This window comes from Xiphophorus maculatus, chromosome 7 (genome assembly GCF_002775205.1).
Source record: "Xiphophorus maculatus strain JP 163 A chromosome 7, X_maculatus-5.0-male, whole genome shotgun sequence".
Lineage (NCBI taxonomy): Eukaryota > Metazoa > Chordata > Actinopteri > Cyprinodontiformes > Poeciliidae > Xiphophorus > Xiphophorus maculatus.
In genome coordinates this window covers 2,628,573-2,643,703 of record NC_036449.1, presented here as the reverse complement: position 1 = coordinate 2,643,703, position 15,131 = coordinate 2,628,573, and positions in this window count along the sequence as shown.

Below are 15,131 nucleotides of genomic sequence, written 5' to 3'. Positions count from 1 at the left end.
AATGAAATTCTCCCTGAGAGTAAAAACCTTCACACTGACAGTAAAGAGATGTTTTCCTGACTGGGTGGGCTGGACTTCAGCACCGGATCCTCCAACAAACAATTAAAGAAAACTGATCTTTTTAAATGACATATTCAGAGGAGATACAGTGACAATAGCTCCAAACTGTTATGATGAACACACTGGAATCTGATTGTTTGAACTGTTGCTGTTCTGAAGATGTGTGTGTGTGTGTGTGACTTCTGTTTATGGGTGTTTGGGTATTGGTGTATTTTTATATTTCAGTTTTATGAAAATCATTAGGCTAAAGATAACAATATGTAGAACAGACTGACTAAAATTTGTGAAGGTCTCTTCCATATTAAGCTTTTGTTCGCTGTGTAGGTAACAGTGGCGCCCCCAGCAGGACGTCCCCCCAAAAAATCATGTTCAGTTCATAAAAATGAATCTTCTTCAAACGAGGAACAAAATTAAAACCCAATAATTAAATAAATAAATATGTGTTAAAAAACAACATGTTTATTCATTGTTAGGTCATAATAGACATCACAGGACACGTGCATAACAATGGTTTATGTACATTGATTTAATTTTGTGAATGGATCACCTACACTTGCCAATAACCCTGTTTCAGAAAAGGAATTTTAATTCACATTTTTTAATAGATATATAAAAATGTTACTTTTCTCCCTGACCTGGTCTGGTCACGCCAAGTGAACGTTTTCTGTCCTGCAGTTCTTCCACTTGTTTTGATGACACCCACTGGTGTCATATTCATGAACACAAATCTATGAATATGACAATAAAACTAGGCCATCAAAGTTAGACAGGCCGTGAGACGCACTCTTCTTAATCTTATAATTATTCATATGCCTGGTAGATTGAGATCTAAAATTATTTTAATTTGACCAAGAAGTATTTTCTTTTGATGCAACAAAATGAGGCGGCTCTTAAAAGATCACGAGACAATGCAAAAGGAAAAATACATTTCTAAGAAAAAGCATGTATGTGCTTTCATTGACATTTTATTAAACAATTACATCAATCAATCAATCAAATTTTATTTGTATAGCACATTTCAGCAGCAAGACATTTCAAAGTGCTTTACATCATTACAAACACAGAAACACAATGCAATATAGAATCAATCATTAAGTCAAGTTCCATCAATAAATTTGTAATTGATTACATTTCAAATGCAATTCTAAACAGGTGGGTTTTCAGTTGAGTTTTAAAAGAAGTCAGTGTTTCAGCTGTTTTACAGTTTTCTGGAAGTTTGTTCCAAATTTGTGGTGCATAGATGCTGAAAGTTGCTTCTCCTCGTTTGGTTCTGGTTCTGGGGATGCAGAGCAGAACCAGAACCAGAAGACCTGAGAGGTCTGGAAGGTTGATACAACAACAGCAGATCTTTAATGTATTGTGGTGCTGAACCGTTCAGTGATTTATAAACTAACAACAGTATTTTAAAGTCTATTCTTTGAGCTACAGGGAGCCAGTGTAGAGACTTTAAAACTGGTGTTATGTGCTCTATCTTCCTGGTTTTAGTGAGAACGCGAGCAGCAGCATTCTGGATCAGCTGCAGCTGTTACATGAGGTTTTACATTTAAGAAAATTCTCAAGGACCAAATAAACACATTTCTGCTGATTCTGCTGAAATTCAGCATGTCAGCCCAAACCAGCAGATACCGACTGGTATCAGACTGTAGCTGCATTTCTGTTGCAAATGTGGACAGAGCTTTGTCAATATTCCACTAATGTTAATTAAACACAATTCCTCAATTGTGGTGTTTCCATTAAACAAGAAATGCAACTAAAGCAACATGTGAATAAGTTTGTTCACATGATAAGTCATTAAGGAACATGCCTACTACTTCCTGTCGTCTGGTTCTTTGTGGCAACATTCGGTTGTTGATCTTGTGAATTATGATGCAGAAACAATGTTTCCATTGCAATTTTGTGAAATAAAACATTTTTGATAAAACCGCCTCACCCAAGTGGTAAAACCTTTTTAGCAAAATAACAAGTTTTTTCAGAATTGCTGTGTTTCCATTAAGCAGATTTATTTTAGAAATGTCAATTTGTGAAATTATATGGTCAATGGAAATGCAGCTTATGCTGTGGACACACTAAGTCAGTATTTTAAGCTCAGTCTTTTTCATGCTGAATAAACAGTAGCTGCATTTCCATTGACCATATAATTGAGCAATTTGACATTTCAGAAATAAATTTGTTTAATGAAAACACACCAATTAAAAAAAAACTCTTGCTTTTGAATAAAAACATTTTTGCTCTAGCCTGAGGTGATTTTTTTGGCTATATCAAAATTAGTTTATTTCACAAAACTACAATGGACACACATTTTTGCATCACAAAATGATGATGATCAACGGCCAGATTTTGCCCCTGGCAAAAACCACAAAGAAGAAGACAGGAAGTAGTTTGAGGATCATGACGCAGCATGTTTCTGAGTGACCTGTCGCGTGTACAAACTTATTCAAACTGGTTTTATTTGTGTTTCTTATTTAATGATTGTGAAACTGTTTTTTTTTTATATTAGAGGAATATTGACTAACTTTTGTTTTGCTTGTTTGTAATGGAAATGACAGTGAAGGTCTTCCCACTGAGTGTTTTGCTCGTTCGTGTGCTCATCTTTGTCCTTCCCCCTCCCTCTATTTCCCTCAAAGCTGAGTTCCTGAGTCCAGGCTAAGGAGTCGGAGACGGCAGGCTGGCCCAGCCTGGCCCAGCCTGCCCAGCGTCAGGCTAAGTGCCTCTGACAGCCCACCACACAGTTATTAACTGTGATCCCCCTGTACCGGGCCTGAACAGGGTCCACCAGAGGGCTCAGCTCCAAACACAAAGACCTCTTTCACCTTTGCATACCTTCCTGACCCCTCAGCACTCACTAATACATATTTACATGAGTTCATATGTGAATCACACACTTTTAGCTGCTCTGCTAACATTTCCTCTCCCTGCTGGGAAGAATTTGATGCTTTCATAAGAACATCTGTGAAGGTGTCGCCATCACAAAGTGGTCGTACGAAGTGTGTGTACAGACCACTGCTGCTCGTACCTTCAGTCTCCTTGTCCCCCTGTGGAATGTCGTCCCCATTGCTTGTGGCTTTTATCCATATAGGTGGTCTGCTGTGCAGTTTGTCCCGAGCTCGGCCTCCCGCGTCCCAGCCACCCCTTCTCCTCCTCACAGGATGTGGGCGACCCAGGAGCCATCAAACAACAACACAACACGGGTCATTAGAAGGCAAAATTGGAGAGAAATAAATAAATGCTGGAGCAGAGAGGGGGAGGATGGCTGAGGGAGAGAGAGTGAGATCCATAATGACAGCTGACTAAGTTTAGCCACAGAAAGGCTCTGAGATAAACAGCAGCTCGTCCCGGCTAACCGGAGGGCTGCGAGTCGCTGCGACAAAACCCCCTAAAACCTGTTTTTTTTTTTTTTTTCTGCCCACATCGGCCATAATGACAGTACCGCCATTCAGTTGTTGAATATTTGAGGCCGTTCCCTTTGAGGCGACTGGCTTTAATATAGAAAGAGGACAGACACAGTGGAGTGGCGGACGTCCCCAGCACTGTTCAAAGCTGCGGCGGGACAATGATACGGCTGACATGCATTATTCCCTACAAAAGTTGCCCTTTGTTTGCTTTATGCCCAGATCCCACAAATTGTAGGCTTCGTCCATCAGCGTGTTTTATTTCAGTCACAATCTGTCCTCGTTTTTTTCCTGTCCTTTACTGACCTTGGCATTTATTGACGTGACAAACACACTGAAAACCCCATTTCTGTTCCTTTCTGTGTGTTTCTGTTCCCATTTCTGTTCCTTTATGTGGAAGCCTAGCTGTGACCTGTTGGAACAACTGGAAGGATAAAAACTCCAGTAAAGTCAGACCAGTTTGGGAACGGTTCTCTGCCTCTCAGGCCTCATTCTAAGGCAGTGGTGCCCAAAGTCAGTCTTCAAGGGTCGGCATCCTGCATGTTTTAGTTCTCTCTCTGGTGGTACCAACAACCTTCTCATCATGTCAGTGTTCTTCTTCGGTCTTCTAATGAGCCATCATTGGATCCCGGTGCGTTAAACCAGGGAGAGAACTAAAACATGCAGGATGCCGGCCCTCAAGGACCCACTTTGGGCGCCACTGTTCTAAGGGCTTAGGTTATCCTGAACTATCTCTGTAGTAAACTGCTTCAGGCTTTGGAGACTGGAGGACAAACTGACCACTTTTCCTAACCTTTTTCTCCTACTGCTCTCCAACTTCCTTTTTTCCTTTTGCTGTTATTTCAACTGTTAACATTTGTTTTTTCTGGTGTTGTTTGGCTGTGGTTCCTTCCTGGAGGAGGACATCGGCGGAGTTAATGCTGCCATCAACTAACCCTTCTCCCTCTCCTGCTGTTATTTTAATTTATTTGGTAGGAACAATGCATATCAACTGACGCGTCTGTAAATGCGCCAGGATTAGCTTAATAGCCAAAGTCTATTTTCAGTTGTTGTCCCTGAACATTAACTTTTAACTTTTCATTAACATGGAAAGTAGAGCGTTTTGCTTTGTGTGTGTGTGCGTGGGTGTGTGTGTGTGTGTGTGTCCTCTCAAATGTGTGTGGTCTGTCTTGTGGCAGATTGTACTGATCCAGGTTCTGGTTCTGCTGGTCCGGAAAGAGTGAATGCTGCAACTCAATCACTCAATCTGATTCGCTGGGTTTCCTTAGGAAGAAAACTTTTTCAACTAATTTCAATAATAAATTGATTGATATCTAGGATCAATTTGAATCTATGGGTGACGGAACTGAAATGACTTTTGTTGTATAGAGCCTTGAGACAAACCTACTGTGAAATGGTGCTACATAAATAAAATGAATTGAATGTTCATACATCTACGCACAGGTGCTTTATGTCATCAAAAATATTTGTTAAAAAATAACTCGACTTATCTTAAGCTCAGAGATTCCCTAAATCTGTGTCTATGTTTAACACAAGTATGTCAATATTTAAGCCTTCACATTCCAAACATAAAACACCACTGAATATCACTTTCTTTTACGTCTCTTCAGAAAAGTTAGCCCACCTTTATTAACCAAAGGAGTTTGTGGTGGATTCAATGTCTGTGCTGCAAGAAATACCCTTTGTCAGGACCGTGGGTTGTTTTGGTGTTTGATTTATTCATTCTAGTGTCATTATTCTTCTGTGTTCCTGAGTCTCTGTGTTTGATTATGTCAGTCTTGTTTCTGTTTTATTTTACTTCAGTGCTTTCTTAGTGATTCTAATTTATGTTTATTTGTGTGTCTAGTTATTCTTTGTTACTCTAGTTTAATTATGTCAAGTTATTTTTTTAATGTTGTATTCATTTCCTAGTCCCCAGTTTACTCTCCCTCAACCCCGTGTCACTTTTTCTCTCTCCCTTCACACCTGCAACCCGTTAGTTAATCAGTCAGGTCATTTGTCCTACATTCACCCTCCTACCTTTTTCCTTCCTCTGCTGTCACTCATGGCTGGAATCCTCCTTTAAATCCCATCACTTCCCTGTTTCATCCTGCTGGCTTTTTATTCCCAGTTCCTGTTTGTTTGTTTTTGTTTCTCTCTGGCTCCCTGCCTTCCCTGTGATTTTTTTGTATTTTTTGATCCTTCGGTTTGAGTTAAAACTTCAAAACCAACTCGACGTCTTCGCCTGCTGCTTTGGGTCCTTCAACTAATCTACACATCTTTCTCAAAACAGGTTAAAAAAATATAGAAAGCAAGACGGTTTTCCCCAAGTGGAATAATTTACCAGTGGAACTAGTGTGTTTTATTAATGTTCAAGAGTTATTGACTTAAAATAAATTCATATATCCTATTGAGAAGTTATAAGAAAGCTTTGCCCTATTTTTAGTGGACTAAGATATTTGTACTAGAAGCTAGATGAAAATACTTGACAGGATTTAGCTTTTTTTGCAGTGTACAGTTTGATCTGAGCTGCAAAACAAGCTCAGATCATCACTTCTCCTTCACTTTGGTTTGTGTGAGGTATAGTGCTCCTTTGCTTGACTTTCTTCAAAATGTTTATTTCCCTGCCCATCAGCACAGCCTTCTTGCAAGTGGAAAATGCAAGAAAAAACATCCAAAGAGAAATCCAGGAACTGTCAATCCAGGAACTTTTTTCATCAAGAACAGATTGAAGCATCATCCTCATTACTGCCATCACTGATGAAGAGGAAACTGTCTTGAATGGCTGAAACTTGTGAATAATTGTCACTACACAATGTTGAACTTCAGGCTGCTGTAGCCCTTCTCAAACTGATGGTACTTAATATATTATATTATATTTCATTCAGTGTGACATTCCATTTCAGTGTAAATGGGAATGTAACTTTATTTGTGGAAAGTGATAATTCTCTTAATTTGCCAAATTTTCCAAGGATCAGTTTTCAAACAATATATTTTTTATTTTTATTATTATTTTTATCTAGCTGGAAAATGTAACTTTTATAAAAGAAATTTATTATTATTATTTTTTTACATACTTGTTCAAATGACCACCATATCGTGACAATATTTAGACAATCTATGGAAAAAAATCGAGCTACATTGGCTTCTCCCAGTGCTCCCAGTACAAACTGCAGAAATACACCACTCAACCAATCAGAGACAGTAAGCACGTCTTAGCACTGTCAATCACTCGTGTGCTCACCCGCTCCCCTGTGCTCTCTGTTACGCTACAGCTGGTTCACCGCAACAAAGCCTGCCACCAATGCTAACATTAGTTAGCATAGTCACTGATGATGGTGGAAAATGATGGTGATTTTCCACCATCATCAGTGATCAAACAGGGCAAATGGTGAAACGGTGACTTGTTTCTCTGCCCTTAGCATATTTAGCACCATTGATTGACAGCACTAAGCCCCACCTCCTGGCTCTGATTGGTTGTTTTTGGTCAGAGCGGTGCATTTCTTCAGACAATAGCAGCATAAGCTAAGGAGCACTTCTATCTATTCACAGATTATCTGTTTCATAGCATGGTGATGGTTTTAACAAATATGGGAAGAAAAAAACCAACATATTTCTGTAAAAGCTACATAATGCAGCTTTAATGTCTAGAAGTGCAAAAGAAAGATGACTCAATATTTTACTGCTCCGTTTCCCTGTGAGAACCATTTGCCTGTTTTCTGAATTACTTAAATATCCTTTCATCAATGCCTAAGAAGTTTCTCATTACGTTCTTAAACACTGTCAGAGCGAAATTCGGGAAATGCCAAACAGTTTTCTGCTTTGAATAATGCCCCGTCAGAGAGGTCAGGCACCATTAACCGAGCACACCGCCACAAACAGCTAGTAAGTACATAAAATGTTAAGTACGTGCATAAAATGCTGACTAAAAAAAAATTCCCCACATCGTTTTTGCGCCCCCTCTAGTGCAGCGTCCCTATGTGTTGCATACAGTGCATACGCACTTTTTGTGCCACTGTACCTGGATGTCAGACAAATTCTGGGGTTTATGTCTGCTTATTTGCAAGCCCAAAAACGACAACCCACGACTCATTAAATCTGCAAGACTTCAAAAAAAGTAAAAAAAAAAAAAAAAAAAAAAAAAAGCCCAAAGTCGCTTATAATAATCAAACTTGGCGAGCGAAACTCAAAATAGTTCCTGTTGTATCAGCAACAAAACGCGCATCTCTGTCTTCCCACCATTGTTTGTTTCTGTCGCTGCTGATACTGTCGCATAGAAACGGCGATGACTCCATAAGACGCGTAGAGGAAATTAAATTAAATTCCAAAAGAAAATAGCAACGCACAGTAACGCAAAGTGATTTTGATAAGTAACTGTAGTCTGACTACTGGATTTGAAATAGCAATTTGTTAGATTACTTGTTACTGAAAAAAATGGTCCGAAGCCAGTAACAGGTTGCTGACATCACTGTTTGAACTCAAAGCTCAGTTTGCACTCTTAGCCATGTTTGCTCAGTTTGCACACTTTACTCAGTATTAACTCTAAGTTCAGGTTGCTCAGCTTGAACTGAGAAAACTGAGCCAAGATTTAAAACTGTGCAAACTGAGCCAAGTGTGCAAACTAACCAAACTGAGCCAACAGTGCAAAGAGAGCAAACTGAGCAGTGTGTAAACTGAGCCAAGAGTGCAAACAACTGAGCAAAGTGTGCAAACTGAGCCAAGAGTGCAAACTGAGCCAAGCGTGCAAAGAGAGCCAAGCGTGCAAAATGAGCAAACTGAGCCAAGAGTGCAAACTGAGCAAACTGAGCCAAGAGTGCAAAATGAGCAAACTGAGCCAAGAGTGCAAAATGAGTCAAGTGTGCAAAATGAGCCAAGTGTGCAAAATGAGCAAACTGAGCCAAGAGTGCAAAATGAGCAAACTGAGCCAAGAGTGCAAAATGAGCAAACTGAGCCAAGAGTGCAAACTGAGTCAAGTGTGCAAAATGAGCCAAGAGTGCAAAATGAGCAAACTGAGCCAAGAGTGCAAACTGAGTCAAGTGTGCAAAATGAGCCAAGTGTGCAAAATGAGCAAACTGAGCCAAGAGTGCAAACTGAGTCAAGTGTGCAAAATGAGCCAAGTGTGCAAAATGAGCAAACTGAGCCAAGAGTGCAAAATGAGTCAAGTGTGCAAAATGAGCAAACTGAGCCAAGAGTGCAAAATGAGCAAACTGAGCCAAGAGTGCAAACTGAGTCAAGTGTGCAAAATGAGCAAACTGAGCCAAGAGTGCAAAATGAGCAAACTGAGCCAAGAGTGCAAAATGAGCAAACTGAGCCAAGAGTGCAAACTGAGTCAAGTGTGCAAAATGAGCCAAGAGTGCAAAATGAGCAAACTGAGCCAAGAGTGCAAACTGAGTCAAGTGTGCAAAATGAGCCAAGTGTGCAAAATGAGCAAACTGAGCCAAGAGTGCAAAATGAGTCAAGTGTGCAAAATGAGCAAACTGAGCCAAGAGTGCAAAATGAGTCAAGTGTGCAAAATGAGCCAAGTGTGCAAAATGAGCAAACTGAGCCAAGAGTGCAAAATGAGCAAACTGAGCCAAGAGTGCAAAATGAGCAAACTGAGCCAAGAGTGCAAACTGAGTCAAGTGTGCAAAATGAGCCAAGTGTGCAAAATGAGCAAACTGAGCCAAGAGTGCAAAATGAGTCAAGTGTGCAAAATGAGCAAACTGAGCCAAGAGTGCAAAATGAGTCAAGTGTGCAAAATGAGCCAAGTGTGCAAAATGAGCAAACTGAGCCAAGAGTGCAAAATGAGCAAACTGAGCCAAGAGTGCAAAATGAGCAAACTGAGCCAAGAGTGCAAACTGAGTCAAGTGTGCAAAATGAGCCAAGTGTGCAAAATGAGCCAAGTGTGCAAAATGAGCCAAGAGTGCAAACTGAGTCAAGTGTGCAAAATGAGCCAAGTGTGCAAAATGAGCCAAGTGTGCAAAATGAGCCAAGAGTGCAAACTGAGTCAAGTGTGCAAACTGAGCAAACTGAGACAAGTGTGCAAAATGAGACTTTGAGGCTTTTATTTTAAAATTTTCAGTAAGCTTCATGTTAAATGGCCACACTAACCCAATAAGATCGCTAAACAAAGGGAAAGGATACTCAAGTTTAACACTGAAACAGTTCATGTTATAAACTTGCTTTTTACAAAACACTTCTAAATTACATTGCAGCAGCACATCACCTTTCTCATCAGCGTCTCACCAATTGCAAATAGCTCTTTGACAAACAACAACATTGAGTAATTTGGATGAATTCTGACAGATATAAAAAATGTACTCTAGAACTGCACCAATTGCAGTTTTCTGGCCAGTCTTCAAAAAGTCTGACCTGTTAATTCTGATTTTGGCCAATACTGATTGTTTTGTCTGAATATGCAGCAAAAAGTCAGTGGGTTGGCAACAGTGAGGTGACTATTGAGAACTGCAAACATGGAGACATGACCTGCAGGGCCGCTCTATCAGTCAAACATCTCTAACGGGAAAACAGGAGAGGACAGTGGTTGATTTTTAGATCTTTGCTGAGACAGATAAGATCAGTGGATAAAATCAGCTTCACATGTATCGGCGTCGTATGTTAACATGGAACTCGGTCTGTTAAGATGTTTTTGATTGAAATAGCTTTTAATTTTATTATATGTGACCACTTAATGCTGCACATTCAAAGAATGACCGTTTGCAGTTCTTTATAATCCATAAAATGTTCAGAACATCTGCTGTGCATAATAATTTGGAACAGTGCATTTTGAGTTTTTTATTTTTGATAAAAATACTGTTCTCATGGGGAGCTTTGTTCAGTAAAATATGATTTATACTGTAATAGTTCATGACTTGGAAACTGACCATCATCAGAAGAGAGAACAGATAGAAATTTACAAAAGGTTATTCCTTTATTTCTCACTGTCTTCAACGTAGAGAATTTAAAACCAAAAAATAAAATCAGAATATTTTTCTTTATAAACTCTCGTGCTTTAAGTGTCACCTTTAAATTATGATACTCCCCAGATATTCATTTCTATCTACTTGTTTGTTCTGTTACCCAGGACATGCCAAAACGACAAAAGGCTTAAAAATAAAGCAACTTAACAAGTTATAACTTAAATAGGCCATAACTTGTATTGGGAGCCATTTCAATAAATCAATGTTTATGAGGAATTTTATTAAGAGCAGCTACTCATTAAAGCTTTTGTATTTAGAACCTTACATTTTTGTAAAGGTGTAGCAGAGATTAGATCAGTCCGACTGAACAAACCTTGTATCTAAGCAACATTTGAATTTTAGTTTTACTTCTCTGCAGGCTGCTTCCTGAGAACAAGTAAGAGAAACGAATGCTTACTGTGCATTACTAGTCATTTTTGGTCCTGCAGCTTGAATGTGGTTTTAAAAACTTTTTAAACCACATTTTACGTTACATTTCAATGGAGCCTCGTTGACCCCCCCAAAATTGCTCTTAAGAAATTTTCCTGTTTATGGTCCCCCCCAATGATGAGATGGGCTTTACGCCCTTGCCGCCAGAGTAGGTCAAAACACCCCATGGCGCCAGCGCATACACACACACACACACACACACACACACACACACACGCACACGCACACACACACACACACACACACACAGAGCTGATTGCTCAATTAGTGCTCCTTTAGCTGGTGCCTCTCTTAACCCCGCAACTACGCTTACAGGTTATTACATTCAGGGTCAAGTGTGATCCTGGTGCTTATCTGCGTCAACAACTGGCAAGTGCAGAAGCGTTCACATTTTACAAACAGACCTCTGTGAGGAATAAGAAGTGTTTTACGGAGGGACTCCATCAGAGAGGCAATGCTGCCCCCTTGAGCTCTGCACTTTGCAATTACGCATGGATGACAGATATTGTTTGTGGGTGGTTGGTAAATCCCAGACATAACTCACTCAGGCCTGCTCTCCGAGAAGCACATCTCAGAGTGGGTCACACATTCACACACTACAGTGCCATGCAAAAACGTTCAAGTGAGTATTGATTCTTGAACTTTCATATAGTTTTTGCATGGTAAAACTAGAAACTCACTGCTGGGATTTTAGGTGAAAGACTAAACAAAACTAATGGTGTATAAGGGTCAGTGTAGCTAGAAAAAATATGGAGGAATGAATTTTCACCCAAAAAATCTCAGAAATTTTTTTAAAAAGTTTGAAAGTTGAAAATTTGCTGGAAGAATGTCTGTCTGTCTATCTATCTATCGATTTATTTATAATCAATTTATTTTTCCTTGATATTTTCAGACTCTCTTCATACATATTTTTCTTCATTCTTTTCACAGTGATCACATTTTATATGTATGTATACTAACTTATTATGTATTAAGCGTTTTGTATTTTAAAAAGTGTATAATTAAGTTTTGATCTTGTAATTAATTATTAATATTTCCTCTTCCAGTTCTCCTTTCTACGGAGCTCAATTGGTGGCATGGGAGAAAAAAATACAGTGGTCACAACTCAATAACTCGTGAGAACGACTTGTTTAATTTGTGGGAAAGACTTAATTGTACCAAGTCATGGGCACAGCTTGTTTTTTTTGTTTTTTTTCATCCACGTCACCAGACATGGTGAATATTTCATGTATTTGTTCCATATTTGTCTCCTCCTCCCTTCTGAATTTCATAAAACCATCTTCCTTTACTTTTTTCATCTCCTTGTTTTGTCCATTCTTTCATCAGTTTTTTTTTATAATACTCTTTCCTTTGGGTTTGCTTGGTTTTACCATGAAGCTGACAGGATTTTGAATTGCTATCTTTGACATCTTTTTTGACATCTTGTTTCCTTTAACTCCTACATGTGCTGGTGCCCAAATGTTAGTGTTAGACAAATATTTTGTGTTCTAAATAATGTATGCAATATTTCAAGTATAATGTCTGACCTACTATCAGAGTAATTATGCTTTAAAGTTAAAAATAGAGTTTGAATCTGAACAAATGATGGTTTTTAGTGGTTTCATATCTTCTGTGTTGTACCGCCAACATCTCGCCTGCTCACACCAATCTGTGATTTGTTGCTCTATTTTTAAGTTTAATTTCAGTTCTGCTATGCTTTACCCTCTTCTTTCCTGGTCAAAGGGTTTTTGATAAAATGTCAAGTTTGGTTCGCGTCCTGCGCGACAGCAAAATCAACCAGATAAAAGTGACATCGGGTTGCTTCAGCATCCGTCGAAGCGGAGAGGGACTCTTTCTGAAGCGTGCAAAGGCTCATTTCGAAATAAACAGCCTGTGGTTGTAATGTGTCAAAAATATGCAACCAGGTCTGAATTCTTTTGCACAGCATTTTAAGTCTTATGGTCAACTTACAGGGCGCAAAGTGTTTTGTAGGAAGCAAAAGGGATTTCTTTTTTTTCTTCCAGGGAAGCGTCTTTAATAAAGGATCAGTCTGAAGCGTACTGTGAGCAGTCTGAGGTTGGTAGTCTTATGAATGCCTAACTGAGCAGAGGCATCCAGCTGTAGTGGGCTGACGCTAAGTGGTTTTATTAGCTGGAGAGTTGAGCTGCGAGGCAGAACAGCTGTTGACAAAGCTCCTCTGTTCCTCTGCGGAGCTTCTTCTCCCTGAAAAAGACGGTGCAGTGGGGCTGAGGAGGAAACTCCCTTTACCACAGCCTTGCTATCTCTGTGGGAGTTCATTATACACACAGACTGGCCACACACACACACACATGCACACGCAAACTAATTCATGAGCTGTGTGAGATTATTGCACATTCACAAACACTGGTGGGCAGATGTGCATTTTACCGCACCGTAAACTAACCACAGTGATTATTTCTGTGGACATTCCCCTTCCCCACCCATCCACACAGGCTCCCCGGCAGCCTTCCACCCACAACGCATCCACCCACGAGGTCTGGGTGTGGATGTTAAAGGTTGAGGCAAGGAGCACCCACATGGCAAACATTAATACAAGGAAAGCCACAGAGGAGTCAAAGGGTCAGATGATGGCAGGGGTAACACCACTGTCACCTAGACCTCACACATACAAGAGATCCATCACTACACATTTCAATCCAAGCTTTGAATGTAAGTCACTAACATGTTCATGAAGTGTTAGTTTACAGAGAAATGTTCTAGAGTCCAGTACTGCTTAGTGGACAAATTAATTCTCTGGTTCAGGGTATTTTTCGTGATCTTGTTGCAGTTGGAATCTTTTTCCAAATGAAACAAGGTGTTCCACTAGGCTCAGGTTTCAATTCCTTTTTTTTTTTTTTTAATTTATACTTGCCATAACGAGTAAAGATTTATGATCATGTTCAAAGCTATGCTGATGATAAACAGTTCTATGTTGCATTGGTCCACTGTTTGACCAAATTTTAAATACTTGGGTATGGATAGTTTAGATTTTTCTTCAACTCAATCTGGACTAAACTAAAAAAAATTCAAAATTGGTATAGACGTACAAGAGAGAGACTTTAAACACTGGTTATTGAAAAACAAATTAAAAATATTAAGGTGTTTTATTTGGAACTAATCTCAGTTTAACATCAGATTAAAAATGCTAGGCAAATAGTCCAGAACAACTTCAGAAGAAATTAAACTCCAAGGTCTATGTCAAGACACACTATTGCTCACCATCCACTATCACCGTCAGACTGCCCCAGTCAGCTGTGGCTGCTGTCCAATAGCTTGCCACCATCAGAATGTGAATGTGAATGACTGACGGTAGTGTGAAGTACTTTGGAGTCCTCTGGACTTGATAAAGTGCTATACAAGTACAGGCCATTTACCATCAATCAGTATTTGAGCCAAAGTGGAATTCGTGGTGGACGACTTTGTTGAAAGCAAAGCATAAAAATCCAAGACCGGAATTTACCACAATGCATGTCGAAAAGCCACAAAGCTTCTGGGAGAATGTACTATAGACAGATGAGTCAGAACTGGAGCCTCCTTGGCTCTTTGTTCACAGATGCAAAATGAAGCAGACCAAAAACAGAACACTGTCCGTACGCATAGAGGAGGCTTGGTTCTGTTCTGGGGTTGGGTTGCTTTACTGCATCTGGTAGAGTGACTTGAACAATGTGCCGAAAATGAACCCGGTAGGATGAATTCTCGAGACTATCAAGGCGTTCTGGAGAGAAATGTGCTAGCGTCAGAATGCTTGATCTCAGTCACTGGTCATCAGTCTTCAAACAAGGTAAAGACCGGAAGCAAACAACTAAAAAAATCCAATAATAATGAAGAACTTAGATCAGGGCCTTCTATGAGCCCTGATCTAAATCCTGTTGAACATCTGGAGAAGGTACCTTTCAAACCTGACACCACTGAAGCAATATGGACCTGTGGAAATTTGATTGCCTCAATGTCAAATATCAAGTTACAAGTACAATCATTTTTGTCAAGTTCTTTTTCATTAGTTTGGTTTTTCTAATGGATCTGTTGGACTACAATTCAAAAGCAATGTCTGATTTTCATTGGTTCATTTTCAGTCATTTTTTTAATTTATCAGTACTTTTGTCAGTTTCAATTTATTTCAGTGATCATTATGGGCTCTTTGTTGATTCATTTTGTAAACAAACTCGGCCCACTTTTAAGTAAGTGGGACAAATTTATACAGAGCTTCCCCAGTCATACTGACCACGCAAAGTACTTTACAACAGTCACAAACACATTCAAGTACTGGTAGGCAACTTGGGGTTAAGGGTCAAATCACTATGTGTTGGGAAGAAGC